This window comes from Piliocolobus tephrosceles, unplaced genomic scaffold (assembly GCF_002776525.5).
Source record: "Piliocolobus tephrosceles isolate RC106 unplaced genomic scaffold, ASM277652v3 unscaffolded_12856, whole genome shotgun sequence".
Classification (NCBI taxonomy): domain Eukaryota; kingdom Metazoa; phylum Chordata; class Mammalia; order Primates; family Cercopithecidae; genus Piliocolobus; species Piliocolobus tephrosceles.
The window spans coordinates 1-11806 of NW_022294150.1; the positions used below are offsets into that span (position 1 = coordinate 1).

Sequence of the window (11806 nt, forward strand, 5' to 3'; positions counted from 1 at the left end):
CCTAGAACTTAAAGTATAATTTAAAAAAAAAAATTACAACTAACCTCAGAAACAAAACAGTTTACCTGATTTCTCTCTCCTAAGGTTTCCAACCAAACACCTTGACAATAGTATCAATCTGTCTTCTTAAAAGAAAGATCCAGTCACTTTACTCTCCTGCCCTAGTCTCTAGTACTCCTTTTCCTACCAAGTACAATACAAATTGCACAGTCTAGCAACCAAAATCTGCCCAAACTGCTTTGGTCTTTACAGTATTATTGCCCCCAATATCTCATGGGCCCCAAATTTAAGAAATACTATTTTATTATTTATTCCCTTATAATTCTTCAACTTTGCTCTAAAAGACAGCTTTTTCTTGAGATGATCCACTTTAATATTTAAGAAAGTATTTTTAAAAAAATTAAAGAGTGCTCAAAAACACCACCATCTGAAATACCAATAGAATTTACAAAAATATTATTAAGATATTTCTCAATGCATATATGCAACTAAAAGAAAGCAGGACAAATACAAGTTTAAAATTAAAATTGAAATGTTACTTTTAAACAAAAATTTTATAGCAATTTGAACAACAAGTAAAACAGCTTAATTCCATGGCTGGTCATTCTAACTGTTCTCTTGCGTATTTTTTCAACTCCTATGCCCCTGTCTGATTTCATAATACTTGACTGGCAAAACCACAAACCTACTTGATATAATTTTATGTCAGCATCTACATCTATGCAGCTAAGTCTAGACGGAAAAAAAGTAGCATGATGTAGATAGTGTCATCTTTAAATATATAAATATGAACCTTGAGTAGATGCTATTTGCCATATTTTTCTTAAAATTCCCACGTTACCTGCCTATTATCTTATTTCCCACCTTACCAAGAACCCAAAGCAGAAAGGATGATCCACTGTCTGCACCATCTGTCCTACTGCCAACAACTAATTCACAAACTTTGTATTTCCTGCACATTGCCACAGACAAGCAGTATTCCTTTCTACTTAAAACCAATGCCCCCACATAAGCACTAAATTATACCTTCTCTTTTCTGCTTTTTTGCAGCTTTTTTTTCAGTTATTCCTTATACCATCAATTTATCTATCACCCTCTAAAGGAACATTCCCATCAGGAAATAAGCTTCTTCTCTTGAAAAAACACTAAAACAAACAAAAATTCCATCTTCTCTTGATCCCACTTCTCCTGCAAGCAACTGTTTCGTATCTCCAGTGATTCTCGTTGCACATTCTTTCTTTAAACTTATACTTCCATCAAGCTTTTGTCCATGATTTCACTGAATCTGTTCACCGAAGAAATACATGACCAACTCTGAGTCCTCATCTGATTTGCCTAACTCGCCGCATTTGACGCAAATTGTCACTGTCCTCGCTATTGAACTAAGATCAATACATGCATTTCCTTTTTGAAATCTATGATACAACTCAAACTGAAGTTTATGACAAAATGTCATCCTTCCAGCAAGGCATTCCTGACCATCTCTGAAACTCACAATCCTTTTAAGCTCTTTTACTTTCCCAAGATACATTATAATACACATTTAAATAATTTTACGTATGTACAGTCATACTAGAAGTCCATCACGATGAGGGAAAGGAATCTCTATTTTGTGCACTGACGTATTCCAAGACTTGACAATACTGTCTAGCCTTAGTAACTATCTAATATTCGATTTGTTATATATATGAAAGAAAATCAATTAAATGTCTATTAATTCAAGACCAAAGATTTTAAAATACTCTTCTAAGAAAAATATGGGCTGGGAGAGGTGCCTCAAGCCTGTAATCCCAGCACTTTGGGAGGCCGAGGTGGGCTGATCACGAGGTCAGGAGATCAAGACCATCCTGGCTAACATGGTGAAACCCCATCCCTACTAAAAGTACAAAACAGCGGGCTATGGTGGCAGGCGCCTGTAGCCCCAGCCACTCGGGAGGCTGAGGCAGGAGAATGGCGTGAACCCAGGAGGTGGAGTTTGCAGCAAGCTGAGATCGCACCACTGCACTCCAGCCTAGGAAACAGAGCAAGACTCCCTCTCAAAAAAAAGAAAAATATGATAAAAATAATAGGAACCATACTGTAAAGATATCATCTACTGTCACCTGCTGTAAAAGGTGAAAACATGAACATATTTGCACATCGTGACATGGCAAATATTTTAGTTAATATTTGGTAGACATTTACCATGTTATATAATTTTAATTTGCATGTTTACTCCAATTTTACATTAATTCAAAAATCACTACTCATTATTTTATCAGTTCTCCACTGTTGAGTCTTTTTCTACTAATTCGTCTTTGGTTTACGGTACCAAGTAGCAACTCTATCACACGTGGATGCTAAAATTTCTGAAATCCTGGATGTTTTAAAATGTCTAACTGTAATTTTGACTTCAATAAGCTGTCTGTGTATAAAATTCTTATGCTATACTTTCCTCAGAAACTTTAGGCTTTGTTGCACTGTGTATAGCATTGAGTATTTTGATGCGGATGACTATATAATTCTTGATCCTTAAGTTCACTAATATAATGATGATTATTAATAGTTTTCGCTGGGTGCGGTGGCTCACGCCTGTCATCCCAGCATTTTAGGAGGCTGAGGCAGGCAGATCACCGGAGGGTGGAGTTCAAGACCAGCCTGAGCAACCAGGTGAAACCCCATCTCTACTAAAAAAACAAAAATTAGCCGGGCATGGTGGCAGGCGCCTGTAATCCCAGCTACTTGCAAGGCTGAGACGGGATAATTGCTCGAACCCAGGAGGCAGAGGTGGCAGTGAGCTGAGATTGTGACAATGCACTCCAGCCTGGGTGACAGAGCAAGACTGTGCCTCAAAAAAAAAAAAAAAAAAGTTTTATTAGCCTCTCAATTTCTTAGAAGAAAATGAACTGCCTTAAAAGATTACAATTTTTCTTTTTTGGCACTAAGAGGAAATTCACATATGAGTTACTGTTGCATAGTATGTAAAGCATACACAATCCAGTGGGTTTTCAGAGACATGTGAAAATTCACAGAGCTGTGCAAGCATCATCACTAATTGCAGATAATTTCTATCACCCTCACAAGAAATCGCTGTACCATTTAGCTACTACTCCCTATTCCACACAACACTATCCATGAACACTAGGCAACAATATGCTTTTTTACTTTACATATATACCTCTTCTAGATACTGCACACACTTCTTGCATTTTAACACAATGTTTTTGAAGTTCATCCATGCTATGGCATTCATCAGTGCTTCATTACATTTTATGATCAAATAATATTTCATTAGACAGATACACCACATTTTATCAATTCATCAACTGATAGATACTAAAGTTATTGCTGCTCTTTGGCTACTATGGCTAATGATGCTATGAACATTTGTATAAAATGTAACCTGTTTTGTGGACATATGTTTTCAGTTCTCTTGGGTATATCCAGAAAGGAGTTGCTAGGTCATATGGCAGTCCTATGTAAATTTAACTTTTCCAGGAACTGCCAAACTTTGGCACAGTGGCTGTAAAACATCAGCAATTTACACTTATTCCAAATACTTGTTTTCCTTTCCTTTAATACCCATCCATAGCAGATATAGGGTGGTATCTCATTCAGGGATTCCTTTTATAGTTTTAGCTGTCTTACTTAGATAAGAGACAGCTCTCTATGATCACAGATAGCTGTCTATAATCATAGAGATAATCATATCACTCTCTATGATCCTACAGAGCTACCTATGATCTCTTTTGAGTCATTTTTGTATACACTTTGAAGTAGGGACACAATTTCAATCTTCTGCATGCAAACATCTAGTTACTCCACTACTATCTGCCGAAAAAACTATTCGTTGTTACACTCAACTGTCTTGGCACCTATGTGAAAAATCAGCCGGGTGACAGAGCAAGACTCCATCTCAAAAAAAAAAAGGAAAGAAAAATCAACGGGCCATATAGACATGTGGTTTTATTTTTGTACTCTGCATTCTGTTCCACTGATCTATACATCTCTTCTTATGGCAATATTACACAATCTGGACTACTGCTGCTGTTCTGATTATCTGTAAATATTTTAATTTCACCTTCATTTTTAAAGCATAGTTTTGTTGAATTTCAAGTTCTTGACTGATATCATGCCACTGCCTTCTATCTTCCATGTTTTGGAATGAGAAAATCGCTATTATTCTTTTTCAGAGAGGATAACTTGAGCTGGGCGCGGTGGCTCACGTCTGTAATCCCAGCATTTTGGGAGGCCAAGGCAGCAGATCTCAAGGTCAGGAGATCAAGATCATCCTGGTTAATACGGTGAAACTCCCTCTCTACTATAGCCAGGCATTGTGGCACACGCCAGTAGTCACAGCTACTCAGGCAGCTGAGGCAGGAGAATTGCTTGAACTAGGGAGGCAGAGGTTGCAGTGAGCCAAAGTCGTACCACTGCATTACAGCCCAGGGGAAAGAAAAAAACCCCAAAAAAAAAAAAAAGGAAAAAAAAAAAAAAAAGGATGGATGAAACGGAAGGAAAAGAAGGAAGGAATGAGGGAGGGAGCAAAGGAAGGAGGACTTGTACATGAGAAGTGACTTCTACCTTACTGCTTAAAAAAATGTATCTGTCTTTTGACAACATAAATGTCTTGTGTCTAGACATGGATCCCCTGTAATTCACGCAACTTCTTACATGTGACGATTACAGTTTTTCATCAAGTTTGTGAAGTTTTCAGCTATTATTAAACTATTCTTTAAGCCAATTTCTTTCTTCCCTCCCACTTGTGGTACAGTATATGTTGGTATGCTTACTTCATGGCATCCCATAGATTATATATGGCCATATTCATTTTTCTTCATTATTATTTCTCCTCAGACTAGATGATCTTAATTGAAGTTCCTTTAAGTGTGCTGATTCTTTCTTCTGCCTGTTTAAATCTACTTTTGAGTTCCTCTGGTGAAATCTTCATTTCAACCCCAGAGACTCTATTTACTTTTTAATTTCTGATTTTTGATATTCTCCATTTGATGAGACATCATTCTCCTACTTTCCTTTCTTTCTTTACACATGACTTCCTAATTAATTAGCCCTTTGAACAATGTAATAAAACTGATTCATAAGCTACTCTAACAAGTACTGTGTCTGGACTTCCTTAGAAATAATTTCTGTGGGCTATGCTTTTTCTTGCGCATAGGCTGTGCTTTTTTTGGTTTTGTGCCTCTCATTTTTTGTTGCTGTTGAAAACTGAACATTTAAAATAATACTATTTGGCAACTGTGAAAATGAGATTCTTCGTTTCCCTAATGTGTGTTGTTATGACTGGTTACTACTGCTTAGCAAACAACAGTACTGTGATTTTTCTAAACTAATCCTTTAAAGTGTGTGCATTTTTTCAGATGCAGCAATTTAAAAGTCTATCTAATTATATCTAGTTACATCAAATACATATTCAGCTTATGACTTCACAGATGTGTAGAACCAGCAGTTTTTGGCTCTTACATGCATGCTGAAACATTCATGCAGGCTGTTTATAGTTCTATACTGGCTTTCATTTGGGCAGCCCTTGAAGATTACCCAAAGTGTGAGTCTAAGGCCTTGCCAAGCTTTTCCTTACCAGAGCCACAGACCTGGCATTATCACATTCAAGATTATCAGGAATATGTCCCAGCTTTTCAAAGCCCTCTGGACTTTTCATTCCACTAATGGACTTTTCATTCCACTAATGGACTTTTCACTCCTTTTAAGCTTTAGTGTATCTATTGCTTGCCCTAACTGTATCAACTGCCTCAAAAACCAGTGATGTTCAACAGTTGTCTCTAAAATTTTCAACAAAACAAGCCAAAGGAGAAGGCTCATACTACAGAAGTTCAGAGTCTAAGTCAATTAAAATAGTCTAAGTGTGGTATTGGGTGCAGTGGCTTACATCTGTAATTCCAACACTTTGGGAGGCCAAGGTGGGTGGATCACTTGAGGCTAGGAGTTACAGACCAGACAAATCAACATGGAGAAACCCCATCTCTACCAAAAATACAAAAAAAAAAAAAAAAAAAAAAATTAGCCAGGATGTGGTGGCGCAGCACATGTAGTCCCAGCTACTTGGGAGGCTGAGGCACAAGAACTGTTTGAACCCAGGAGTGGAGGCTAAGATGAGCTGAGATCACAGCACTGGGGTCCAGCCTGGGTAAAAGGGCAAGACTGTCTCAAAAAAAAAAAAAAAAGGGTGGGTCTTGCAGGTCACCACCAACAGGTCAAATAATATCAGTTCTCAGAAAATGGGCCTTCCTTCCTCCTCCAGTAGCTGCCAAACTTCTGTTTAAAAGAAAAAAAAAATATTTTTGATTCAGGGTGTTGCTCTGTAACCTAGGTTGAAGTGCAGTGGCTTAATCATAACTCACTGCAATCTTGATCTCCTGAGTTAAAAGGATCCTCCCACCTCAGCCTCAAGTATTTGGGACTGCACATGCATACCACCATGCTTGGATAATTTTTTAGTTTTTTTGTAGAGAGAGGGTCTCGCTAAGTTGACCAGGATGGTCTGAAACTCCTGGTCCCAAGTGATCCTCCTGGCCAAGCCTCCCAAAGCACTAGGATTACAGGCATGAGCTGCTATATCTTCCCTGACTGCTCCTTTTTTTAATATTTGTCAGATGTCAGTTTTTAAGGCCAACATACAGCTTGGGAGGAGTGGATGTAAACACAGCAAATTAAAAGGGCACAGTCTTGCCAATATCCAGTACTCCCTCTATTGTTACAATCATTTAGTTTTCAGAGAGCTAAAAAATGTTACTCTGATAATTTTTTTAAACCATTGTTCTCATTATTTTCACAAAAGAGAAGTTTTTCAGTGTTCTTTACTCTGCCATTTTCATTGCTGTACTCAAATCATTCCTAATTTCAGGAAAGCTTTCTTCCATAACTTTCTGTCACATTAATTGTTTTCTTCTTTTCTGTATGTAAGTTTTGCCTTCTGTTTCTCATGTCTGCTAATCTTGTCCATAATCATTTTTATGTCTGTTTTTCCCCATTTTATTTTGGCAATTTTCTAAAGCCCAATCAGAAGGCCTCCAGTCATATTAACACTAATCCACATTTATTTTATTGTTGCTTTTATAGTCTCTTTTACCTTGATAACATTATTTCTCCATTCAGCTTCTTTCCTAAATTCCAACAGTTTGATTTCTATCTCCTTTGATTAGCTTATCTCCTTTTGAAACACTGCATATGTGCTTTAAGATTTTCCAAATGTATTTTAGAGTTTCTACATAAAAATTATTAGTTTTAGTCTTATGAAAAAACATCTGTTTCAGCAATGTATCAAAACTTAAAACAACCTATCTCCCTAAAATATCTTTATTCACTTTTCAGAAATCACCCCTTGCAGATACACACTTTTAAAACTCTTGCATTTGGTACCATTTTGCCAAATGGTTTTACAAAACAAAACAAAATTAATAGATAACTTAAAATATATATACACTTACTAATTATACATGTAATATGTATCTAAAATATATGTATTTTCAGATATATATATATCTAATAATGAGTTACAGAAGGATAAGCAAAATTAATATATGCAACGTGTATAAATATACAAAAAATATAAAATAAGTATAACAAACACTATTTTACCAGTCATACTGTGCTCTAGTAGCCATCAGAATCATTAAACAAATCATCAAACTGCATTGATCCATAGGCTTTCAGATTGAGATATGAGGATTGGGTTTCATTTATTCATTTATTCACTGAATATTTTTACTGAATCTTCACTATGACCAAAGTCATAATTTATTAGAAACAGTAGGTGGATTGCCAAAATAACTAAACTAGATGCCCTTTGGATGAGACATGATATGCACAAATGTTCAGCTATAAAATTTACGTAAGTGTTCACTCCACAAATATTTTATACCAAATATGGACAGGTTTGAGGGGGACCTGTATTTAAGGATGATGTAATCAACTTTAAAGTCAATGGTAACACCTATACTATGAAGACTATATAAAGAGGTCATGTTGATTTCCGTAGCATTTAGGGTGTAACAGTGAGCACTTTTGTGCAGATATACTACTGTGCTAACATAGAGGACTCTGATCATTTTAAACGAGATTTTCAGAGGAGAAAAAACCTGCCACTAAAGACAAAAAAATTAATAGGCTCTTAAATCTAATAACATATTTTTAAATGTAAAGTGTACTTAAAGACTGTTTTACAACCTTTAATCTACACATTAAATAACTATATTAAAGAATTTAAAAGATATTACCATCTCTAATATTATGGAAAGCCTTAAAGCTTACTGTCAATGACAGCATCTCAGTATTCTCTATATTAATATAAAATCAGACCACACTTCCTCTATACACTTTATGAAAAACCTGTCAACCCAAAGCCCTATCGAGTTTTAATTAAAAATGCAGCATTAGGAGATAGTTTTTCTGGAGAAAGCAAGAGCTAGCAAAAAAAAGAAAAATTGAAATAGCTAGATAAATTTGGCATATAAAAATATTTATTATGACATTTTCAAGAGCTAAACATCCCTTACTCCCCCTTTTCCTAGCACACCAGGTTATAAAGTTTACGAAGGTCAAAACTGTAAATTATTAATCTTAAATATTTAAACACTTTATTGTTTATTAAATCAGTTGAATGAGGCTCTTTAAAATCATTAAGCAGGTTCAGAGGGAGGTAGAAAATTATCATTATCAGAAAACTAGGCCATAATGGTATACTTGATCATATAAGAGGTAAATGCCTACTGTCCCTGTGCCCATGCAAATGCCTGCACAAATATTTTGCTGTGCAATGCTCAAAGACACAGGACGAGGAGTGTAGGTGGTATTTAATATTAATGGGAATGCTCTAAACTAAATCTACACTATAAAACTTCATTTCAAAGACCATAGTAATGAACTGATCAATTAGGATAACTAAATTATTTAAATCAGCAAATAAATGACATGATTCTATAAGTTGTAACCATATTAATGTAGAAAATATACCTAGATACTGAAGTTAAAAATATTAGAGAAACATAGTCAGGGATTCTAGCAAGAGAAAGACTATGGCAGCTGTTGCATAAGCAAAAATATGTCCAATCATGTTCTGGTTGACAAAGTTATAAACACAATCAAGAAAGCCAGCATCCCATGAGGATCAGTGAGCAGAACATAAAACTAGTATGATGTAAAATTTGAAATCAATTTGAAATCTAAAGAAATTAGTTGCTGATGGCCTCGGTGCAACCACTGTATTTCAGGGAATTCACCTGATTTAACTCCAAAGCCAATAATGAATTAAACAACAACAAAATCATGACTTTAAAGAGAAAAGGGACACTAAGGTAGAAAAAAGGGAGAAAGTGAAATGACTACATAATAAAAAGACTTTTTAAAAAGCTGACTACAAGTCTCAGGGATAAATCTGAAGGTAACAGACCAATCATACATTGTATGATTTCATAAGACTCAATTCTGTCATTTTCATTCCTTATTTTTCTCATCTTTCTATTCTATACTAATGTAGAAATAACTCTGTTCTGTACCAAGTCACTTAATTATGGTTTATCTTCTGGGATGCAAACTAAGCAACAATGCATGTAGGTTTATGATTTCTACTTTAATTTTACTGAAGTTAAAGTCAATAAAATTTCGCCATTATTTATGTTATAAAATACATGTTTCAAAAACATTGCTTAAAATCACTGTACCCCATGACTTACACGAAATCATTAGGTAGTCCTCACAACCGGCTTTGTCATTATCTTGCTGGTCCACTGAGATCCCGCTGGCATCTATGATTGCTTCAGGGGCACAGTCTGCTACCAACACTTCTTCTGAAACTATGTCACTGGTCAGAGGATCAGTAATGATTTCTGCTTCCACTACACTATCATGGACCACATGTTCAACATGTCCAGTGTCACACACATGCATGGATTCACTCGTTAAAACATGTTCTGGCATAGACATTGAGGCTGAAGTAATGTCAGAAGCTAAAACATCATCTGGGACTGTGCAGTGTGGTAAAGAAACTTCTTCAGTTACATCTGAGTCCAGCACTTGCTCAGGAATGATGACATTTTCAGATACATCTGCCTCTTCTAAGATATTTGAGCACTGAACATCCTCCTCTATGACAACATCTTCAATAACATCTTGGATTACAACTGAGTCTGGGTCATCAGGAACAAAGTTATGCACAGTTATGTCTGAATCCACAATATTAGAAACAAAAACTGCTTCTTGTACTTCCACAACAATCTGATCACCATCCATGTGTGTAGCATCAGCTCCTTAAAAAATAAAAATTAAAATGACAAATCTCAGGTAAGTATACATGACTAAATACAGTTATTTACTTTCTACTGGGAAAACAGACTATGTCCTTGGTGTTCCTCAAACATTGACACAATAAATAGAGAATGAATCTATTTTTGATTCATTTAACAAACAGAAATTTTTAACATGAAAACTTACTTTACTCAACCCTAATCAACTAACAAGAAATAAAAGAAAAATAAAAAAAACTTTGGGGCAATGACAGAAGAAAACCATTCATGAAATACTTTTAAAACATCAACATAAAAAACTGCCCATCCCACTAAAATAAAATCTTGAGATTTTTATATAAGTTAAGCAACAAATTCAGAAAACAAACATACCATTTATTTGCTACATGTTTCATTCATTTCTCTTCCTTTTTTCACCATCTCCTTTCTCAACACATTGTTTTTCTTTTATTCATTATACCTACATATTTCCTTTTTACCCTTCCTTTTTTCTCTTTCGGCCTTTATAATCTTCCCACTTTGTCCTGGTGCAATATCCCATCAATATCCACTATAACTCTGCTAATTAGAAAGTCATTCTTTGAATCTAAGACAAAAGAATCAGGGTAGAAATTAAGAGGACTAAAGACAGGAAAGACATTAGGTTGAGAGGTTTCCATGGAAAGATAAAATGAATAAAAGTGCAGCTGGGCTAGGTGGTGAAGGGTGGGGGTGGTTAGAGAAGGGCCTGCCCTAATTTTGCCAGGGTATTCCACCTCCATCTCCCCTCCTCCTGTTCTTACTAACCCCAAATCCCAAAGTAGTTCCTTGGGAATATATACATAAAAGCATTTTTCTAATGCTGGGTGCAGTTAAGCAATGAAGGTAGAAGGGGGAGAGCCAGTTAAAGCCCACTGAGATCAAATGACTGAACCTAGATCACACAACTTGCACAGCACATGATGCCCAGTAAATATTATTCTAAATGAACACCACAAATATGAAGAGAATTCATATATCTTTAACACAAATATAACCTAACATGAAACAAATTAGGCATTATGGCTACTAGTGCATAGAGAAAAGCAAATATGGATGATATATGAAAAGCTATTTACATATCACAAGCAGTTAAGATTTCTTTTTTTCCTTCTCCACTCCCACTACCTCACTGGATTATCCTTAAAAAAAAAAAAAAAAAAAAGAAAAAGAAAAAAAAAGGCTATTTATCTGATTAGTGTTTCTGATTGTAACTCAGAGGAAGCTGAGTCCCAGCAGGTGCACAACTCAATGATTGTGCACCTGTGGCAAAGTCCTCAAATAAACACACAGATTCTCCAACAAAAGTGATCAGCGAGGGCAAAGCAACAACAGATGTTGCAGGAAGTCTTTCAAGTAGTTAATACCCACTTAAATTACATGTTGAAAGAATGTTTGCTTTTATTTCTATACATCTTCTACAAAACGATTTCCACTCATTTGTCTTCTATGTTCATAATAGCAATAGAACAGTGTAATCCCCATTGTACAGACATAAATTTGATAGCACTTAGTGGCAACAGCACTGGTAA

At 35.6% G+C, this 11806-nt stretch overlaps 1 pseudogene; it reads right to left on the minus strand.

The window, feature by feature from the left end:
* Nucleotides 1-9630: 9630 nt before the first annotated feature.
* Nucleotides 9631-10255, minus strand: LOC113220781 (annotated as a pseudogene).
* Between the last annotated feature and the right edge of the window lie 1551 nt (nt 10256-11806).